Genomic DNA, 23716 nt, shown 5'->3' on the forward strand with positions numbered 1-23716 from the left:
TCCCTATATTATCTAGCGCAATATCAAAATTAAAAAAAATATTCAGTTATAGATTTCTGTTTTAATTTTTTTATGGAATTTTTAAGAATATCACTCTCTATATTATCAGGCAAAATGTCTAAATTGTTTTGAATACAATATTTCTGTAAAACATGTATTGCATTAAGTGCATCCTTAGTTGAAGGGCATATGTCAGGTTCGTTCTGTTCTTCGCCTTCTTCATCCTCGGCGGTGCAATTTCTCTCGAGCATTTCCCTATCGGATAATTCGCCATAACATTCCAAATCGGCATCACAATTTATATATTCTGAATGATTTGGTACCATTTCCAAAAAATATTCATCCTGACTTAACATTATATCACATTCAGGAGCCTTTTCAAATCCAGCCTTAAAAAATCACTATCTTTATTACCTGCTCAGTTTTTATTTTAACAACATACATACCTTTCTGAAGCAATTCGAAATAGTTTCTGGTTCTACCAACCAACATGATCTTTTAACATAATAAAGAGCGTCCAAAAGTGATTGATTTACAAAAGTCTGGAATGGATATATCCCTCTCTAAAGCCGATATTTGCTTTCTTACGATAATTCCTCTGTAGTGGGTTTTGAAGGCATGTATAATGCCTTGATCTAAGGGTTGCAACAGGGCGGTAGTATTCGGAGGCAGATATTGAACTTCAATATTTTTAAGATTCGTTGGTTTGTGACAACTAGCATTATCAACAAACAATATAATTTTTCTGTTTTCAGTTTGCATTTCTAAATCTAATGTGTTTAGAATACTGCACCACAAATCAGCTGTCATCCAGGCTTTTTTGTTACACATGTATTGTACAGGAGGGTTTACGTTTTTTAAACACCTCGGGTTTTTAGATTTACCAATTGCATACACCCTTTTGAATGAACCTGTCGAATTACACAGGAACAACAAGGTTAATCTGGCCTTTTGCCCCTTATGCCCTACTGGCTGATTTTCCGGGCGATAGTATGTTTTTGAAGGCAAAGCTTTATAAAAAAGAGCAGTTTCATCAGCGTTCATTATATTTTCAGGAGGATAATTTTCAATGAGATTTGGCAAAATATGTTCCTTATACGATTTAGCATTTTCCTGACTGTTTGAATTTAATTCCCCATGTATTTGACCTATTTTTATACTCTGTCTTTTTTTCCATCTAAATAGCCAATTTGAGTCCGGTTCAAAATCTTCGCCTAGCTCAACAGCAAACTCTTTGGCTTTGTTTATTAGAATTGAGCTTGTAACAATACCATTCTTTTGCCTCTGTTGATCGAACCAAATTCCAAAGGCTTTTTCCACACTGTCATGTATACCTTTCCTTTTGCGTTTTTGTTGCAGATTATTCGATTCTGCAGCATAATTTCTAATTTCATCTTTCTTTTTTATTATTCTGTATACTGTAGAAATGTCACATTTGTATTTTTCGCAAATTTTCTTTTTATTAATATTTGCTTCCACATCTGTTATAAGATTCAACTTTTGTTTCAAAGAAAGAGATGTTAACTTTTTCTTTGACATTGTGCTGTCGCAACAACCTGCAGAAGTAAACTAAACAAAACAACCCTTTTTCAAACACTTCTAATTCTCACCTCATATGTTTGCAATGTTGTTGTTGTTTTAATGAGAGAGTTACACAATAGATCGTGGAGAACAACTTTCTTAGAAAGAGCTCCCATGACTAGATACTTGTTTACATTTATCCATACACAGTATGCGTGTGTAAAATAGATCACAATGCGAATATTGCATTGCTTTTGTGAATGGATGAGCAAAAACCAGTTTTCTTCCGTTTCGTGCAAAAAATTTCTGTGCAATTTCGCAAGACTTGTTTTTATTTTTTGGCTGGTAACAACAAAATTCTCGGTGAAAATGAATTAATATTTCCAAAAATTGTTGGTTGTTAAATGCAATTCGCACTTAAATGATTGGCAGTTAAAAGTGTAATTTGCTCTGAATTTTTAAAAAGCTTGCAAAGTTCTACACTGGCAGAAAAATCAAATTCGCACTAAAACGATTGCCAGCAAAATCAAAACTACTGTAATACCATTTTTGTAGTCGGTTAGCTTCAAGTCAAATGGACGTTTTTGCGTATATTTTTGTGGACTTACATCAAAATTTTGTCTTTAAACTAGGGATTTTTGGTTTAAAAGTTTGATAAATTTTCGTTTTCATACAACAATACAACATTCAAAAATATTTGGATTTAGAAACTATAATTCTTCAGTTTTTAAACCAAGTCCTATAAAACAATTTGATCCATACGCCACACTTTTCTGTAAGTTGGCAAAAATGGGCAATTTTTTGTTCCAAACGCCATCATTTTTGGTGCGGAACAATTCGTTTTTGTCTCTTTTTGTACCATACGCCAAACGACATGGATATGGAACTAAAAAGTTCAAAGTTGTTTTGTTCCATACGCCAGGCTTTATGGATATGGAACAAAACGACAAGATTTTTTGGGTCACAAAGCGGATATGGAACATACTGGCATCTGAATATCTCAGAAACGATAAGAGATAGAGAAAAATCTGAAAGAGTATGGTTGAAAACCTTGCAAGGTACCTTTATCTCAAAATGTCAAAAATGGTGTATGGAACACTTAAGCATGACACCGACGATTTGATGACCTACATAGGATGTCTATCTACAAAGCGCCCGTATGTCAGTGTATGTTTGTAATCAAGGTGGTCGCAATTATTATTCTATCAGGATGGGCATTTTATTATACTATACGGCAGAATAATGAGAATGGGAATTATTTTTGTTCAAAGGACGAGTACTTTTATTTTTTGTGAGAATCGGTTCAGATTTGAAAATAGCTTCCCATATATTCGCCCGCCACCACCACCAAACACGTATTTTATCCAATATTGATGACATTCAATGTGTAACGGAATTTTGTCTAAACAGTAGATAGCAAATATGTAAAGAAGTTGGCTTTGATTGATTTGATGACCATAATAGTGCAATCAATTCCTAATTTCTTTTTCATAAGTTCAAGACATCCACACTGTTTGCACTTATTTTTTATGACAATAATGTTATCAGTAATTAATCGTTCTATACAATTCATTATAAAATTCAACTGTATTGCCCCTTCGAAAATCAAGTCTTGACGTGGCGGTTGAGCTTACAAGTAGCATTCCTAAAGGGAAACTAATTATTACATATTCGAAGAAGTGTAGGGTATCACGTAGTTGGACAAATATGTAGTTTTATCTATATCGGACATCCTGCAAGTTTCCGAAAATGCCCCGCTTATATCAAGTATATGCAACTAAAAGAAAGAGTACAAGTTAATGAAAATCTAAGGAAGACTCAAGTCTCCAGAGGAGTTTTTAAGGCCTTAAATAGCGCTAATTTATCGCAAAAAAACCTTTTGCCAATTGTTTTAACGAGTCACCTTCTTGTTCCAAAAATGTTATATACCCTATAGTTCAAGACTTTTTAAAAATTGCTAAGATTTTATGTGAGCCGGAAACGCTTTCTCTAGAGCAAAAAATTGAAAATTTTATGAAGAATTATAAACGGATGCAATTAGATGAAGCTAAGAAACAGTGTTTAGCTTTATTAAATGAAGTTAAGTTATCTTATGATGGGTAAAAAACTGAATTTAATAACACTTAATGTTAGGTCACTAATTAATGTGAGCCGGAGGATTGATTTGTTAAATATTTTAACGTCTAATAAGATAGATTTTGCTTTTATACAAGAAACTCATTTGAGAGAAAATAACCGTGTTCTATTAAGAGATTATAAATTTTTGGAGGATAGAAGTAGTGTAGGTGTTGTATTGGCTGTTAAAATCAATGTAGATTTTTCAAGGGTTGTGATTTCAGATTTTCCGAATATTTTTATGTCCATTAATATGTCTGTAAATGGTCAGATGAAGAGGATTTTGATTGGTTCAATTTATTTTCCTGTTAATACTGGAGAACCATCGATTTACAACGGTCTCACAAAGATTAAAACTTTTGGACTTAATTATGATGGCATAGAAAAGTTATATAAATTAAAACATAGAATGCAAAAAGATTTAAAGCGAATGTTCCATAGGTATATGAATAGACACAATCCGGATTATATGTTATTATCTAAACAAATTCAACTTTTAAAAATTATAATTAAGGAAAGAGTGGAAATTGAAAAAACTAAATTATTTGAAGATAGATTACGTAATATTAGACCTGGACCAAATGCGTTTCGTAAAATTTATAATGTACTAGGGAAAGCTCATAAGTCTAGTGACATGGAAATATCAGTAAACGGAGTGTCTATGACCGATGAACATGACAAATTAGATTGCCTGAAAAATCATTTTGAACAAGTGTACAACGGCCCACCCCCAAATAGGGATTTATCTTCTATTGAGAGTACGATTAATGATGTGTTAAGTCAAGTTCCCGATCATCTAATTAATTTTTCTGCAAATTCATCAGCACTTAATAGTAATTTAGACCCAAGGTTTACTACTATGGAGGAAGTGAGTTTGTCTATTTCTGGTTTGAATAATAAGAAATCGTATGGTCAAGACAATATTTCAAACTTTTTGATTCGCACGTTCCCATTTAATGCTATAAAATATTTAGTTATAATATTTAACAACTGTATAAACAACTCTTATTTTCCTAAAAATTGGAAAATTGGAAAGATAATGCCTATTAAAGAGAATCCGAATTGTTGCGATATTAATAACTTGAGACCGATTTCCTTGTTATCTAATTTAGGAAAATTGTTGGAGAAATACTTCGTAAAAAAATGGATTTAGAAATTTCTGTAGAGTATATTCCCCCTTTCCAATTTGGATTCAGAAAAGGTCATTCTACACTAGATGCTCTTTCAAAATTTCATAGCGATATTATTTCGCACTTACGTAAGAAATCTTGCACAGTTGCTGTTTCATTGGATGTTGAAAAAGCCTTTGATCACACATATCATGATGGCATTATTTATAAAATGATTCAGTTAGGTTTTTCGGCTCACATTGTTAAAATATTTAAAAATTTCTTTTCGGATAGACAGTTTTATATCCAACTTGGAAATCTCAAGTCTGATTTGGGTACAATCTCTTGTGGAGTTCCGCAGGGTTCGATTTTGTCCCCCCATTTATTCAGTATTTACATGTATGACTTTCCGCATCAGATGAATAACTCTGTAGGTGTGTTGTATGCTGATGATTGTCTTTTATATGCTCACGCAGAGTCGCCGAAGGAAGCCCTGTCTTCAATCACGCAACATTTAAACCATGTAGAGAAATTTTACACAGAGTGGGGAATAAAAATTAACTCGTCAAAGAGTGAAGCAATTTGTTTGAGAAACGCTTCTGGAAAATGTAAAAGGTAGGTCGTGCCCGAGAGTAAGTCTTTGAGACTGTTTCTAAATGGTACAGAAATACCTTTTAGAGATAGTCTCAAATACTTAGGAGCACGTTTCAATAAACTTGTCAAGTTTAACGAGAATGCGAGAGGCTTTATGGGAAAGACAAATCGTATTAAGGCGTCACTTAATGTACTCTTTACTAGCAAAGCGTTGCCTGTAAGGACAAAATTATTATTGTATAAAACCTGCATTCGACCAGCCCTTTTGTATGCTTTCGCTATTTGGTTCTCTATCTCGCCAACTGTAATGAATGAAATGGAAGTGTTAGAGAGAAAGGTTCTTCGACTTTGCATAGGAAAACATTTTCAAAGTTTTAACAAGCGTTTTTCAAACAATTATGTTTACAATTCTGCCGGTATTAATCCCTTATCTGTGTACTCATTGCAGCTAGTTAAAAATTATACCAATAGGCTTCTTAGTCATTCTAACTCTTTAATCCAGAGTTCTATTAGAGACCAAGCTAATTTTAACTGGTCGAACATTTCCTCTTTCGGAATAGATTTAAGAATGGATTTGGCTTCAGTTCAGTGTCCAGACTTTTTTATTCGTGCATCACCTGGAATTCACAGGGGATGAACTACTCATGTACACCACCTCCCCGTCCAGAGTATTTATTTGTTTAAATATTCTGTCGGGGAGGTGGTATATTTGATTTGTTTTGGGGGGTGGGGGTTAAATAAATAATAGATTAAGTATAGGTTAGGTTTAGTATTAAGAGAAAATAAAATGAGACAAGCTCTCAAAATATGAAAGGCCCGGGAGCAAGCTCGATTTAAACATATTTACACATTTTATTATGTGCTACACAAATTATTATATAAGTCTGAAACTGATTATTTGCAACAAGTATTGTTATTAAATCAACACATAATAGGTTTAAATTGTCTTTATATATTGTACTTATTCAAACTTCGTATGATTTTAAAATGAAGACTCAATAAATTTTGATTTGATTTGATTTTTTTTTTGGTAAAAATCGGTTTATATTTAGATATAGCTCCTATATAAATGTTCGGCCGATTTCGGGTATTTGCTGCACCAAACATACTATTTGTGTCCCATTTCGATGAAATTTGGAATATGTGACTGAATTCGGTATAGAAATAAATGTACCAAATTTTATCGAAAGCGGTTCTGATTTGGATATAGCTCCCATATATATTTTCGGCCGATTTCAGGTATTTGCTGCACCAAACACGCTATATATGTCTGATTCCGATGAAATTTGGAATATGTGACTGAACTCGTTCAAGAAACAAATGTGTTTAATTATATCGAAATCGGTTCAGACTTTTATATAGATCCCGTTCTCACAAATCCAAATTGTAGCAAATTTGGTACCATTTAGTACATATAAGTACGAATGCCCAAAACCATTTCCTTTTCCAATACCGAATGTCAAAATTTCAGCGCAGCTCCTTTGGTACTTATCGTATTACAGAAACCTCCATATCTCAAATCTACACCTTTTCCATATCTTCCAACAGGGACTCCAATACCAAATGTTTAAATTCTAGCTCTGTCCGTGTACCAAATACCAAATTTAGAACAATTTAGTGCTTTTCGCATATTTGTGGCACGCATGTACATATTTTCTCAACCGCCTCCATCCATATACCAACGCTACACTCCAGCTCTATCCCTAAATACAATAACAAGCCCCTTATTTCTAATATCCGAAACTACCTCCATATCTCAACCCTACACTTTGTTCCAGCTCTCTCCTGTAGCCCAAATCCAATTTGTACCAATCCTATACTCCAACAGTAATCATAATTTCAAATTTCAGGTTTCCAGCTCTATACGTTCACCCAAATGCAAGTTGTACTAAATTTTGTACTCTTCGTACACATAAGTACAGATTAATATGAAAGAAAAATGCTTCGTTGTATCAATAAACGGGTTTCATTGAATATTTTTCATTGAAGCTATGAAATGTTACATTAATACAATGAAATGTTTCGTTCATGCTAAGAAACCGTACGTTAGCTAAAATTTAAAGATTTTTGGTTTCATTGTATAAATAAAACGTATTTAATTGATGTAATGCAACTTTTTTTGTAATTGTCACACAAACATCACAGATGGGACAAGGGTGACTTTTTGAATCTTTTCATTTCTTGAAATTAAGTATTAAGACTACGTGCTTAAAAAACTAGTACGCTAACATCTTGTGAGAAAATGGCGGAGAATTTGATATATTTGATGTTTTTAGTTGGCTCCAAAAATGAATGTAGTAGTTTGATTGAACTAATAAAATAGTTTCAATAAATAAATGAAACAGTTTCATTAAATAAATGAAACAGTTTCATGTAATAAATGAAACAGTTTTATTAAATAAATGAAACATTTTTGAAGTTCCTAATACTATTTCCGGAATGAAAATAAAGTCCGTTGTAATAAAGTCTTATCTATATTATCACCCTTATATTATCAATTTTCTTCTTATTATTTTTTTCTTTTGTATTTTAAATTGTCCACAATCATAAACAGAACACATTTATAAATTTGCCACATACATACATATGTGTGTATGGAATCACATACATATTTATGTATGAATACTTGCAAAACCTAGCAGAAGCGTCACTAACAGCATAACTGTAACATATTCGTTCCCATTAAAATGTGTTCTACTCATGTATCAACACCTATCCTCTCTGTATGTTATTCTCAGTTGTTCTTTGTTATTTATTTCTTTGTTGTTATCAAGGCACAGTGAATACGGTAGCCAACTCATGCCAGCTGATTGAACATGAAATGTTAAAAAAGTACAACAATTCTTCATATAAAAACATAACAAATGTTGACATTTAAAGTCTACAACAAGAGGTTTTTTGTTGTTATTCGACGAATCGTCTACCTTATTCAATCTGCCTTGGTTGTTATGAAGTAAATTCCAGCTGTGCGTTGTGAATTTGCGTGTGTGCGTTTAAAAATCAGACAACGCGATTAGGCAAAACAACCCCTCTCTGTGTCACAACAATATGCGCTGGGTTAAGTTGATCAGCAAATGTTTAACAACTTTGTTTTAGTTGACATTATAACACCACCAAGTGTGGATGAATAAAAAGTGATTTTACGATTGGTGTTTTTAAGTGAAACGTATGTAAATATTGGGTAAACTATTTCTTGTAGGTTTTATGTGTTCATTTGTTTATTTAAGTGAATTTTCATTTATTTTTTTTTGTAATAGATGGAAGCAATAGGAATTCTAAAGAAGAATGGAATGACGGAGAACATTTTTATGATTTTCAATTTTACTTACTGGTGACAACGCCCAATAGGATCATAAACTTCGTTGAAAGTAGGTATGAAGTGTTTAATGTGAAAAGAAAGTACAAATATTAAACTAAAACTACTTCATGTAATTTTTATGTGTACAGTTGTTTTATGTGAATTTTGTATGTTGTATCCCAACATCATGGCCGTACACAGGTAAGTTATTATTTAGAAAACCAGTTAATTTGTTAACAAATTGTTTATTCTTTCTTAACAAATTGTTTATACTTTCTTTAAATTTTACTTACAGATGACAACGCCCAATGGTATCATTAATGCATGTAGTTAATACCTGAGGAATTAAAAATGACGTGTTGTATCCATTGTCAAAACTAATTCCAATAAAATGAATTAAACATATTTTGCATTGACTTAATTTGTATTCATTGCGTGAGTATGAAATGACTTCATAACATCAATGAAATCGTACGTTACATCAATGAACTGTATCATTGATTTTAAACCAACGTAAGGATTCATTGCATTAATGAAATTACTTCATTGCATTAATGAAGAAGTTTTATTGCATTAATGAAGAGGTTTCATTGCATTAATGAAGAGGCTTCATTGCATCAATGAAGGAGTTCCATTGCATCAATGAAGAAGTTTCATTGCATTAGTTGACAAATTCGTTCATTTTACTTCAATGAAACTTTTTTCGTTTATTCAATGAATCTCTACGTTGCACATAGGAGTAATGTATGTTAAAAGTTGATTAAAACACCTAAAACCTCATTTATAATCCGATTGATATAATATTTTGCACAAATCATATCTTTGGTCCAAGGACTATTTTTGTAGAAAATAATGAAAATCGGTCCAGATTTGGATATAACTCCCATATATATTAGCATCGGATATGAGGTCAATAATGCATTAAAAGCGTAGTATAGGTCCGATCAAGCTGAAAATTGGTACAAACCTATAAAACTAGCTTAGAAGACAATGTTACAATTTTGGTTGAAATCGGTTCAGATTTATATGGTAAAAAACAAATTTCCTTTATCATTCCATTTGAAAAAAAATACAAAATTTTTTTGCGAGCACATCTACGATTTGTAGTATGGAGGTTAAAGAAAAAATTCTGGTTTCAAATGTGTTTGCGTTCACAAAATTGGCCGATGCGGGCAAAAGTTATGGCGGTTTTATTTCTATTTGTTGTATTGAGAAAATGTATGCGTATATCAGTAATAGCACTGGACATCCATCTGTAGATGCACCATAATTTCTAAAAATTTTTCTTATTTTCGCGGAAAATCAAAAAAATTAAAAACAAGTCTTGAATTAAATCCAAATGAATCCAAGTTATAACCCTAGTGCGCACTTGTTGTCTTATCCATATTTTACTTCAGAAAATCCCGTGATTTTTCCGAATGGCGCAAACATTTGTCAAAAGTTTTGATTTAGTCTGATAAATAAGAGCCCCGGCTATAAGACAGATCAAAAATTAGTGTTGGCAAACGTTGCCAAAATTTTTTTGTAATTTTTTTAAAATTGTTTAACATAAATTATTTAAATTTTACTTCAGAAAAACCCTTGATTTTTCCGAATGACGCAAACATTTATCAAAAGTTTTGATTTAGTCTGATAAATAAGAGCCTCGGCTATAAGACAGATCAAAAATTAGTGTTGGCAAACGTTGCCAAAATATTTTTGTATTTTTTTTTTAATTGTTTTACATAAATTATTTAAATTTTACATCAGAAAAACCAGTGATTTTTCCGAATGGCGCAAACATTTATCAAAAGTTTTGATTTAGTCTGATTAGTAAGAGCCCCGGCTATAAGACAGATCAAAAATTAGTGTTGGCAAACGTTGCCAACATATTTTAGTAATTTTTTTAAAATTGTTTCACATTGGATCTAATGTTGGAGACTTCAGTTCATAAATCACCAAAAATAATTATGGTCCGCAAACGTTCGCATCATGCACTTTTTTCAAATTTGAGTTATCTTAAAAATTATCATAACAAGTAAAAAAGCATCAGTCGGCTTTGCCGACAGAGATATACCCTCAGCCTGTGTATATTGAAACAATATTTTCCCAAAGTACGTATGTATTTAGGGGGTTTTTAAAATTTTGGGCGTTTGAACCGACAAAAATGTTGATTAGGATTAAATACCAAAAGTTTTGCGGAGGAGATACTAAAAGGAATGGATCGACAACGACCGTTATGGAAGTGGATCTCCAGCCACAACATATGGTGCCATATGTGGTTTTCACACTCTTCGGGCTGTTTGCTCAAGATGTATGGACTCGCCCCTAAAAAAAACTTTTACCATCGTAATTGAGGCAACGAATGCAAGTTGATTCAACAAAAATTAAAGTGATTCGATATTAGGTCTTAAAGTGAACTCCGAAATTTTGTGTGGGAGGTACCGGATGGAGTGGACAACTATAGTCCATATTTGAACCTGATCTATATCTGGTTGATATAGTAGGATGTGTAAAGTATAGACCAAGTCGGCCACTCGCTTCAAGAGTTACCGTACGAAAAAATTTTTGAACTTTTGTGGGGGAGGTACCTGAAGGAGTGGACCGATATGGCTTATCTTCAAACATAAACTATGTTTGGACAAAATATTGCTAAGGCTATATTTTGGGCCGAATCGGTTCATCCGTTTGAGAGTTATCGTGCGCTCCAGCCAGCAGGACAGACAGACGGACGGACATGGCTAGATCGACTCCAAATTCTCTGAAACACATTTCGTCCAAACATACTTGGGGTCTAAAACCCTTATTTCGATGAGGCACATTTTCATCGTATCAAAGTGTATATCAGCAAAAATGTCTAAAATCGTCTTTTCCATTTCAAAAAAATAAAAAAAATTTGATACTACATCTATAATTTTTGGTACATAGATTAAGAAAAAATCGTCATTCCAAATCTGTTTTCGTTACCAACTTTGATCGTTGCGCGCAAAAGATATGACCGTTTAATTATGCTAAGTAGAAAAAATTCTAAAAAAATCGCGGCTTAATATAGTAAGCTGTTATATCCAATTATCGTTAACTGAATTCGCACCCTTTGAGAATATGCAAAAAGTTTCAATGGATTCGCGAAAAATTAAATTTGTTAAATAATTTTACGTATTTACAAACATATTTTTGAAACAATAGCGCTTATACAAAAAAATATATAAAAAAATTATAGCAGCATCCAGACATTGTGAGAAATAAAAACCTAAGTCGTGAAGTTTGGAGCTATAGTATTTGTGTTATTTGCAAAAATACAATGAAAATATGACGAAAAAAATAAAAATTATGTTATTCTAATTTTATTTTTTTATGGTTTTATAGGAAAGGTTGAGGAAAAAATGATTGAGTTCTTCGTCATTTTCGTCCAAATTTCACGCAATAATGAAGATATTCCGCTGCAACAACTTTTTCACTTATAGTTTTCCTATTGGCGAATATTTTTAGAACATTATATTAAATAACAAGGAATTCCAATTGTGGCATAACATTAAAATAATGTTATATTGAATATTACAACATTTGAAACGCATAGAAACCGCGTAATAGTGGAAATCACAAGATGCGCATCCGATTTTCCAAAACAGCGAATCAATCCCTCTTATTTGATATACACTTTGTGAAATCCATTTGGCGACCTCGATGTAAAATGCCCATAATTTCCACGAAGTACATTTGCATTTTATGCGCATCCGATTTCAATGATCACCATTAAAAAATACATCATCCTATGTCATTTCAATGCGATCCATCAAGAACCGTGGATGTAGCATCGCACCTAGTTTTTAGAAAAAATCTATTATATCTCCGGATTCGCGAACGTTTTTCAATATCTGTTTTCGCACATTTTAAATATGCGTTTCGCTCTATTTATCTATGTAGGAATAACCCATCTAAAACGCGTCTAAATACGCGATATTTTCAAAAATATTTTTTGCATATTTTCGAAATTTGAGGGGTATCATATCCGCCGATCTAGTGGATGGATTTAGACGCGCAAATGCTTGTTAGATTCAGAACGTAAAAAAACTAAATTCACGCGTTTCCACTGAAATCGAATGGCATTTGTAAATTTTGAATCCAAAAAACTGGTTTTTTAGAAAAATTTACGCACAAAAATTTCGACTTTAAGCTGAGATTGTTGTGAACCTTTGAAGGCTACACGCCCGAGTTATACATCAAAAAATGCGTAATCGTGAGTACTACAATCTCATAATCAGTTTTTAAACGAGTACAGTTGCGCGTCCCGATTAGAGCAAAAATTCAAAAAACCGAATTTTTCAGTCTTCAAAATGTCAGCATCCGTTTGAGATTGATGCGGTGGTTATATCAAAAAATCATACATTAGAAACTTCATCTCTGAAGTGTATTCTTTAACTTCTTCGACTTCGTAATTTAACTTGACTGCTCTTTAATGTGAAAGCTTAGAAAGGGTTTTAATTTAAGTATTAGAGTTGGGATAAAGAGATCAATTCGAACAATCGTTCTGTAAATGTACAAATGGGTTCTTTGAAAATTCGTATTTTCAGGTTACGTAGAGTACTAATTGTTAGTTGTCATACAGTTGGTGAAATAGGTTTTTTAATTATAGTCGATGAAAATATTTTTTAACTATGAAATAAGTATTTTTGCGCGGACCCACATTTAAAAAAAGCGGACTCTCAAAAAGTTTATTTACGTACAGTGCTTTTCAAAACATACGCAACTGGAATGATATGTTTATATTTTATATAGTTCTGAGGTAGTTTGTGTATTTGAAATGCAAATATTTTTGTAGATTGATAGTTTATTGGGTCCCTTTTAAAGATTTAACAATTAATTTGCAAAAATTGCACTTATTTTACATAAATATAAGTACGAACTCACTTTTGGTGCTGGTAGAAACATTTGCAACTGAGAATTGATTCAAAATCTGAAGATATTATTTTTGTTTTGATAAAATATTGTGAGTTACACATTTTATTTACTATCTGAAGACATAGGAGACCATTTAACTAAATAAATTAATATATCCTTTGGAATCCTGTGCTCTAATGATATTTGTTAAATACCAAGGTTTTATTCGATATTTAATAGTCTAGAGTCTAGATTAGAGACCCGGAACCTTCTATATGAATTTAGTATAATTAAGCTGATCGGGTCCGATAATAACTTAAATATATTTGCCAAAAAATTACTAGTTTTACGTTGTTATATACGTTTAGAGGCGGTATTATGACAATGCACACTGTTGTACGACATTTCTGGTGTGTACATGCTGCGATTTTGATATGTTATCTGTCCGGTTAGTTCTTGGATCTGATAAATATCTGGACCTCATGCATCCAGTACCATTTCTGTCCATAAAAATACTTCAACGGCAATATAAAACACCTTTTAAATTTTGGGTCAACTTTTTTGTATAAGGGGACACATTATATTATCTTTCAGCCTGGTGATTAAGTACAATTTTTCAAGTTCAACAGTTATATAAATAGTGATTTAAATCGACGAGAAGTACTTGGTTTTATTACCTCAAAAACAATACCACAATTTTTTGCGAAATTTCTATGAAAAATTTTACTGTTTTCCAAAATTTGCTTATTTTGGTATACCGATATCCTTGGTATGTATCGGAGGGGTTTGTATAGATTTATCGCTGTTAAATCTTTTTTAAAATCTCTTAATGACCTCTGCAATTCGTATAATTATTTGATCAGCCTCTGCAGGAGATGTTGTTTTCCTTACCACTCCTTTTTATGGCAATTTTAGTTTTTTAAGCGGATTTCCAGCTCTGTTTTAGATATTGTGCTGTTCCTATGTTTTTTGTTGAACTTCGTTGGATCCACAATCTTAAAAAAATATCATTTTAGCAAAGTTTTGATATAAATGTCTAGTTATAATTTAAGTTTTACTTAAAAAATTAAACATGTCTTGTTTCGGCATACTTGTGTGTCAAAAGTAAACATAGGTGGGATAAAATGTACTCCTCATGAAAGCCTTTTGCCCCCTTCTTCTGCTTAAAAACAATCTGATGCAAAAAACTAGTTTTAAATCTTGAAAAAAGGTCAATACAGAATCAAGTAACAAAAACAAATATATTTCAAAATTCAAAATGTCCCTAAAAATATATTGTATGTGATATAGGCATCTAGGGTTCAAATGTTTCTAACAGCACTGTACGTAACACCAATATCTCAAAATTTACATAAGTCTGCTAATGTAGTTTAATTTTAAAACCTTGACATGATTTTTAGAAAACTATAAGTGATAAACTCCTTGAAAGGCATAACTGGGTTTAATTTCCATAAAAAAGGGTGAAGCTATATTCTGCATTTTGGTCGATTTATTTATTATCCTCTGTTATAGTCATGTTAAAGGTTTTTATTTGGATCTCATTTCAAAATAACAGATACCAAAATTCACTGACACGTAATTTAATATTGCAGTGTATTGTGTTTATTTGGTCTATGTTGTCCAAATTGCGTATGGAATTGATTGTGTAGACAAAATCTAATACTATAATCCAATTTGATATACGATTAGCTTAAACTAACCCATTACCACCCATTGTACTCGCTTGAGTACAGAAAAAAGGGAACATTTGGGCATGTACAAATTTGTTAGCAAAAGAAATTAGGCAATGTTGCGTTTACCTTTGCATTCCAAAGAATACGTTTAATAGACAAATGAAGAAAAAAGTCCAAAAAATGTATCGTTAATGTGCATTTTGTTTTGTTTTTAGAACACTTTGTCATTTTTAAAAAATTTTGACAGGTCAGTAGTAATTGCGTTGCGTAGAGAAAAGACTAATTTGCGGAAACAAATCTTTTTAATACTTTTGTGAAGAATAGCCTTTGTTTTTTCATCTCACAGGAAGTTACGTCAATTTTTGTTTTTGTTGAGGAACATTATGTAAGTGGCAACATCGCTGTACCCAACCGAGTACAATGGTATGGTATGTAATTTTTTTTTAGAATTTCCTTCAACTAAAATGGAAACCTTTACAAACTTGAACAGCGGTCTTAGTTTTGTAGAAAGTGAAGCTCACAATAATTTCGATTTGGCGAATTTCCTCCAAATTCGCCACCTATTGTGGGGCCAAAAGTGTAAATTTAGAACAATAAAAACCTTTTTTGTTTTGTTTTGTATAAATTATTCAAATACATACATTTGCTTTCAATAAGTTTCCAATAGTCAATAAGAAGAGCAAACGATATTAAAATTGCATTACCGTCTGGATTTTAAGGTTACCTTTTCTAACCTAATTTGCATTTTGTGCGATTACGACAAAAATACAAAACGCTTATAGTTTAAGAAGACTGGATAACCCATAGATTTAAGTATACTCAATAAATGTCACATGAGATAGGTTTTAATAAAATGATAGTAAAGAAATATTTATATGCCGCTCCAAATTTTTAATTAATAGGGCAAACGAGTGATGTTTTGGCAAAAGTGCTTAAAATCGTTAAGAAAAAAATTATTTATTTATTTATTTATTTATTTATTTATTTATTTATTATATATTTATTTATTTATTTAAAGCATTGTGGCATTTTTTTAATGGGATAGCGTTTGCAATTTTGTTTTTTTAAAATAGTCTGGCTTAATCCCATTGTTGTTGTTTTAATATTTTAAAACAACTATTTTATTAGTGGAAAAGATTTGGCATTGTTCGCCAAGGGGTAAGGCAGGGAATACTATAGTTTCGATCCACGCCACTGGATCTCATCAGTTCCCTTGTTTCTTGTTTGTGGATATTCTCCACCGAAGTTATTTTTCAATAACTTCTTCAACAAGAAACTTTTTATACCCAAACATCAATCGTCAGCTCGAAGTATAAAGGTAAGCGAAGAAAAAAGTTCAATGAGAAGTTTTTCCTTGGCAACCTCATACAACTCCGACGAAAGTGTCTGCGAAAACAATTCAAACCTCTTCCACTTGTATGCAGTGTTCGAAAAGAAACAGTACACTAAAATAACGTACCGCTCCAGGTACGGTATCACTAAAAAATATTTTAGCGTACCGTACCGGAGCACAACGAAAATTGTAGTGAACCGCAGTCGGTACACTAAAAAATCGTAGCGTACCGCAGTCGGTACACTAAAATATCGTAGTGTACCACTGGTCGGTTCACTAAAAAAATAACGTACCGGAAATGTACCACACATGTGTTTTTTATTTATGAGGAAATATGAATTGTTATATGCTTTCTTGGCAAAGAAGGCAAGTACATATAATAAATAAAATGCAATATTGTATAAATTAATTAAATATTAATCGTTTATAAATATTAAGAAAATGCCTAGAAAATATAATGTTGTTTACCATGTTAGGCACTTAGACATTTATGATATCCAAAAAGGGGTAAAAATCGTGCATTATAAAATCATTTATATGAATGAGTAAAGAATAATTTTACTATTTTGGTGTCATTTGCATTTTTTGGAAAAAGATTATTCAGAAAAATGTAATATTTGCCATACAATCCACATTAATATTACCTGTACCAACAAAAAATACCCATCTATTTTGTTTGTGGTGAACAGTATTCCGTAAAGGTGATCGCTCATCACTAACGTTTTTTCCAAGCTATTTTTATTTACACATTTAAAAGTATTTGTAGCCAAATTACAAATTTTAATATGATTTTTTCAATATGGAATGTATTTATCATAACACCAGTATGAGGTTTCTAATTGACGTCATAAGGATGTTTATTTTCGACAAAAGTCCCCTCGATAATTTGTTTATATAATTTGTTTTACATTAGCCAAAGCGGAATAACGGTTAATTTTTTGTTCACAATTTATGGACTGGTTTTTATAATATATTAGCTGAACCCGGAGCGCTTCGCTACCCCGCCTAAGATAAAATATAAAGTAAGGACTATAATTATATTACCTTTAATAGTTAGCATTATCTAAATATTTTAATGGATAAATATATGAATGCGATCTCAGACCGTTCCGTGCTGTGTATGGTATTTTTGTATTTTGCAGAGTTGGCACTTTTCCTAAATCCTTTTCGACTAAAAGTACTTCTATATGGGAGCTATATAAACATTTTAACCGATTTCAATAAAAATTGTCACATCTATTTCAATGCCAATAACCATAACATATTCCAAATTTTATTGAAATCGGACATATAAAACGTGTTTGGTGCAGCAAATAGGTGAAATCGGCCGAAAATATATATGGGAGCTATATCCAAATCTGAACCGGATTCGATATAATTTGGCACATTTATGTCTAGGCAAAATTTCGTAACACATTCCAAATTTCACCGAAATTGGACATAAATAGCGAGTTTGGTGCATAAAATACAGGAAATCGGACGAAAATATATACAGGAGCTATATACAAATACGATTTCGATATAATTTGGCACATTTATTTCTAGACCAAGTTCTGTAACAACTTCCAAATTTCAGCGAAATTGGAGGTGTCTATAAGGCACAAACAAACCAACAAACATACAAACAAATTTCAATTTTATATATATGGCGAAAAACAAAAATCCTTTGCAATTCCATTTGAAAAAATTAAAAAATTTTTTTGCGAGCACATCTACAATTTTTGGCATAGATGTTAAGAAAAAAATTCTGGTTTCAAATCTGTTCGCGTTCACAATATTGGACGATGCGCGCAAAAATTATAGCGGTTTTTATTAGCATATAAAAAAAAATATTTTAAAATATGTTATTTGTTGTTATGAGAAAATGTATGCATAAATCGTTAACAGCATTCCATATCTGTTCGTAGATGTTTAAGTAGTTATTAAATTTATTATTATTTTCGCGGAAAATCAACAAATAATAAAAAAATTGAAGTAAATCCAAATTATCCTGTCCCACAGTCCGTACAAACCCTCAAAAAATAAATTAAAAAATATTTGCGGAATCTAGATAATACGTAGAAAAATATGATACCAAATTTATAGAGATTGGGTACATAAATTGCATATTATAGCAACAACAAAAGAGAAAAACTTATTGTTGGAAAATATTGTTACAAATATATTTTTTTGTTTGATTCGAAAAATTAGAAAAAAATATTTGGGAGTTCTCCAATTATTTCGCTAAAATCCCATACAATAATTAATGTGTACTGCTAAAACTTCATCAAGAAATATAGTTTACCATCGTGAAAGCTTATTTGCTTTCTTTGATAACTTATAAGGATAGGAAATTAAGAGTAATATTGAAATTACAATCATTCAAAAAATGTGGAAATTAAAAAGCCTAGTATTCGCGAATTAGCTAAAATCAGTTTATGCTCATCCGTTTTTGGATACAGCGAATCAATCTCTTTCAATATTTATGCATATTTCGATGTTTCACTCAGCGGCCATTGTGTGCCATCAGTTGCATCTCACAATGCCAAAAACCTTAAAGAAGGCAAAAATCGCGTAATTTGCATACGATTTTGATGCGCATCCGGTTTCAGTAGCAGCCATCAGAAATACGTCTATATACACATATTTCAAATAGATTCTTCAAGAAACACGGATGTGCCTCCACATTCTATTTTTGGTAAAAAACCGATATTACTCGCGAATCTCTGTAATTTATGACACGCGTTTTCGCACATATTATAATCGCGTATAAAGGATTCCATTTATGTAAAAACCTTTAAAGAAAATCGCGGCTTAATACGCCGATTTGTCAAAATACGTTTTTGCCGATTTTCGTATTTCCAAGGTATCTGTATCCGCGGTTTTAGTGGATGGATTCGATCGCGGAAGGTCTCATCAGATCCGTCGCGTAAAAAAACTAAATTCACGCAGGATACAAAGGAAATTGAATGACATTTGTAAATTATAAACGCAAAAAATAGGTTTTCTAAAAAAATTCACGCATCAAACATTGGCCTTTAGACTCCAATTACCATAATGCTGTAAGGAGCACACTCATGAGATATGCATTAAACGACGCAAAATCACGAGTTCTATAATCCTATTATGAGTTTTGAATATTATCTTGTTGCGCGTCCGATTTATTAAAAAATTCAAAAAAACCCGAAATTCCGGCTTCAAAATGTCAGCATCAATTTTAGGTGGATGCAGTGGATATATCAAAAAATGATACACCAGTATCATATTGCCCATGAAGTATTTTTTGAGTCTTTCTTTGGGCATATGTCTATAAGATGTAAGGGTAACCCAGAAATTGGAAGGGAGCATAAAAAAACTTGTTGGCTTCAACCCATTTTTACCTATTTTTCTACATTGAAGTTTTAGCTGCAACAAAATATTTTATAATTGTTTTTATTATTTTCTATCTAAAACAAGTAAAAAAGTATCAGTCGGCTTTGCCGACAGAGATATACCCTCAGCCTGTGTATATTGAAACAATTTTTTTTCCAAAAAACGCATGTATTTAGGAAGTTTTAAAAATTTTGGGCGTTTGAACTGACAAAAATGTTGATTAGGATTTAATATCAAAAGTTTTGCGGAGGAGATACTAAAAAGAATGGATCTCCAGCCACTACATATGGTACCATAGGGGTTTTTTAGAACTTCAAGGATGTTTGCTCAAGAAGTATGAACTTGCCCCTGAAACAACTTTTACCATCGCAATTGAGGCAGCAATGCAAGTTGCTTCAACAAAAATCAAAGTGATTCGAAAGCAGGTCTTAATGTGAACATGTATCCGAAATTTTGAGTGGGAGGTACCGGATGGAGTGGACAAATATAGTCCATATTTGAACCTGATCTATATCTGGTAGATATATTAGGATGTATAAAGTATGGACCAATTCGGTCACTCCCTTCAAGATTTACCGTACGAACAATTTTTCCGAACATTTTTGAACTTTTGTGGGGGAGGTACCTGAAGGAGTGGACCGATATGGCTTATCTTCGAACTTAAACTATGTTTGGACAAAATATTACTAAGGCCAAACTTGTTTGGACAAAATATTACGAAAGCCAAAATTTGAACCGAATCGGTTCATCCCTTCGAGAGTTATCGTGCGCTCCAGCCAGCCAGACAGACAGACAGACGGACGGACATTGCTCAATCGACTCCAAATTGTCTGAAACACATTTCGTCCAAACATACTTGGGGTCTAAAACCATTATTTCGATGAGGCACATTTTGCCCGTATGAAAGCGTATATACCCTTCATAGCCTAAAGGCCTGCGTACATAAGCTGCCTTGCCTGATTGCCTTGCTTTCCTGCTTCATTTCTGACGTAATGAAAATAATAGAATAAAGACGAAATTTCGAACTGGGTTGCCATCAGTTGGAAATTGGGTCGGCCTTCTTTGTTCTTTTATTTTTTATTGAAGCAGCAAAGCAAGGTAATCAGGCAGAGCAGCTTATGTACGCAGGCCTTTAAGGCTGAGGGTATAATTAGCGAAATTCGGGCGGTACCTTTCTATGGGGGCCATATCAAAACGCGAACCTAAATGCCAAGTTTCAACTATTTCGGTTGGATAACGTGGCTATAACCTTCATAATAACCGATATCGGCGGAACCGTTCTATGGGGGCTATATAAAACGTGGACCTGTACCGAAAATTCTTATAGGAATGTATGTATAACCCCAACGGACACTAGATACCAAATCTAAGCCATTTCGGTGGGATAATGTGGTAGAAATCTTTAAAATACCGAAGATCGGCAGGTACCGTTATATCGCTCATTTACTCAAAGAGTGGCACATCTCAAAAAACCCAGTTTCGAGAAAAACGGGGTTTAAGTTGGCGATTGAAATTTGAATTCCCAACTTAAAAAGATTATCACACAAAAACTAAAATAACTACTTGGACCATATTTTGTAAACAGCTAGCCATAAATCAATGCTAATTTTCTGTGCAAGATCAAGCATGATTTAAAGTGTTTTAGTACTTCATAAACTTAAAAAAACCTTTTTTTTTGAATTATGCCAAGCTCGTAGTAAAGTTGAGTTTTAGTGATATCGACATGAAAATTTGACACAAGGTAAAATAGAAGTCGTAGAAAAAATAGATATTTCTAACTCAGAAATCGCAGTTTTTGAGTTATGCCACTCTTTGAGTAAATGAGCGATATGAGTAAAAATACAATACGTATTCTAACAGCAGGAATTACCACTACGAAGAAGCCCTCTAAAGTTTGAGTTTTTCAGGCATTATTCTCATATTCTTACCATTTTGTTTTGTTACCTATTACAAACGGATTTTATGTTTTATGTTTATTATTTTAATTAATTCAAACATATCAACATTAAAACTTCAACAGAATAAACATATTAAAAATTTAAAATATATTAGCTGGAGACTCAATATTTAGTGATCCGACTGTGGCTGTTTTGTTTGTTCATGTGGAGAGAAAACAAACATAACCATTTTATGAATTGACTTTTGTCGCAAATAAACATCGTTATGACACCTACATATTAACGTTATTCTTTTCCATTCATAGAAATGGTTTTATGACACATGCATTATCACGCCTTTATACTTGTAAAAACTGTCTAATTATTTAACTAGGGAACAAATAATATTTAAAGACTCTAAACAAGGACTCTAATGAGTCCATAATAAAGTTTTCTCAAAGCGAGTAAATAGAAATACATACATTAATAATATGGGTTTTACACCTAATACTATAATATTTTACACTAATTTTCTCAAAATTCGTATACCGACCGAATTTACCACATTCGTGCTTTTAATTTATATAATCTTGAATTTTAGTTACTATTCTTGCCCTTATTCTCAAAAACATCAAACATATAATTTTTCATCACAATTTACAAAACACACATGTACGGTACATTACCGGTACGTTTTAGTGAACCGACCAGTGGTACACTACGATAATCGTACTGTACCGCAGTCGGTTCACTAAAAAATCGTAACGTACCGCAGTCGGTACACTAAAAATCGTTGTGTACCGCAGTCGGTACAGTAAGATTTTCGTTGTGCTCCGGTACAGTATCACTAAAATATTTTTTAGTGTTTGTGTACCGGTACGGTACATTATCGTAGCGTACCTATCCACCTTGGTACGGTACAGAACGGTACGGTACGATACCATAGTGTTTATTTTCGAACACTGCTTGTATGTGTCGTCGAATTTAGACGAATGCACACACCAAAATTTGGTTGGTCTGCTTTACAGCAAAAACAACACAGGTCGTGCCAGTGTCTTCAATTTGAAGCATTGTGGCGTTTTTTTTTATTGGGATAGCGTTTGCAATTTTGTTTTTTCAAAATAGTCTGGCTTAATCCCATTGTTGTTGTTTTAATATTTTAAAACAACTATTTTATTAGTGGAAAAGATTTGGCATTGTTCGGCAAGGGGTAAGGCAGGGAATACCATAGTTTCGATCCACGCCACTGGATCTCATCAGTTCCCTTGTTTCTTGTTTGTGGATATTCCCCACCGAAGTTATTTTTCAATAACTTCTTCAACAAGAAACTTTTTATACCCTTACCCCTTGGCGAACAATGCCAAATCTTTTCCACTAATAAAATAGTTGTTTTAAAATATTAAAACAACAACAATGGGATTAAGCCAGACTATTTTGAAAAAACAAAATTTATTTATTTATTTATTTATTTATTTATTTGTTTATTTATTTATTTATTTATTTATTTATTTATTTATTTATTTATTTATTTATTTATTTATTTATTTATTTATTTATTTATTTATTTATTTATTTATTTATTTATTTATTTATTTATTTATTTATTTATTTATTTATTTATTTATTTATTTATTTATTTATTTATTTATTTATTTATTTATTTATTTATTTATTTATTTATTTATTTATTTATTTATTTATTTATTTATTTATTTATTTATTTATTTATTTATTTATTTATTTATTTATTTATTTATTTATTTATTTATTTATTTATTTATTTATTTATTTATTTATTTATTTATTTATTTATTTATTTATTTATTTATTTATTTATTTATTTATTTATTTATTTATTTATTTATTTATTTATTTATTTATTTATTTATTTATTTATTTATTTATTTATTTATTTATTTATTTATTTATTTATTTATTTATTTATTTATTTATTTATTTATTTATTTATTTATTTATTTATTTATTTA

The sequence above is a fragment of the Musca autumnalis genome, unplaced genomic scaffold (assembly GCF_047663935.1).
Source record: "Musca autumnalis isolate F117 unplaced genomic scaffold, ASM4766393v1 scaffold_1, whole genome shotgun sequence".
In the NCBI taxonomy this organism is placed as follows: domain Eukaryota; kingdom Metazoa; phylum Arthropoda; class Insecta; order Diptera; family Muscidae; genus Musca; species Musca autumnalis.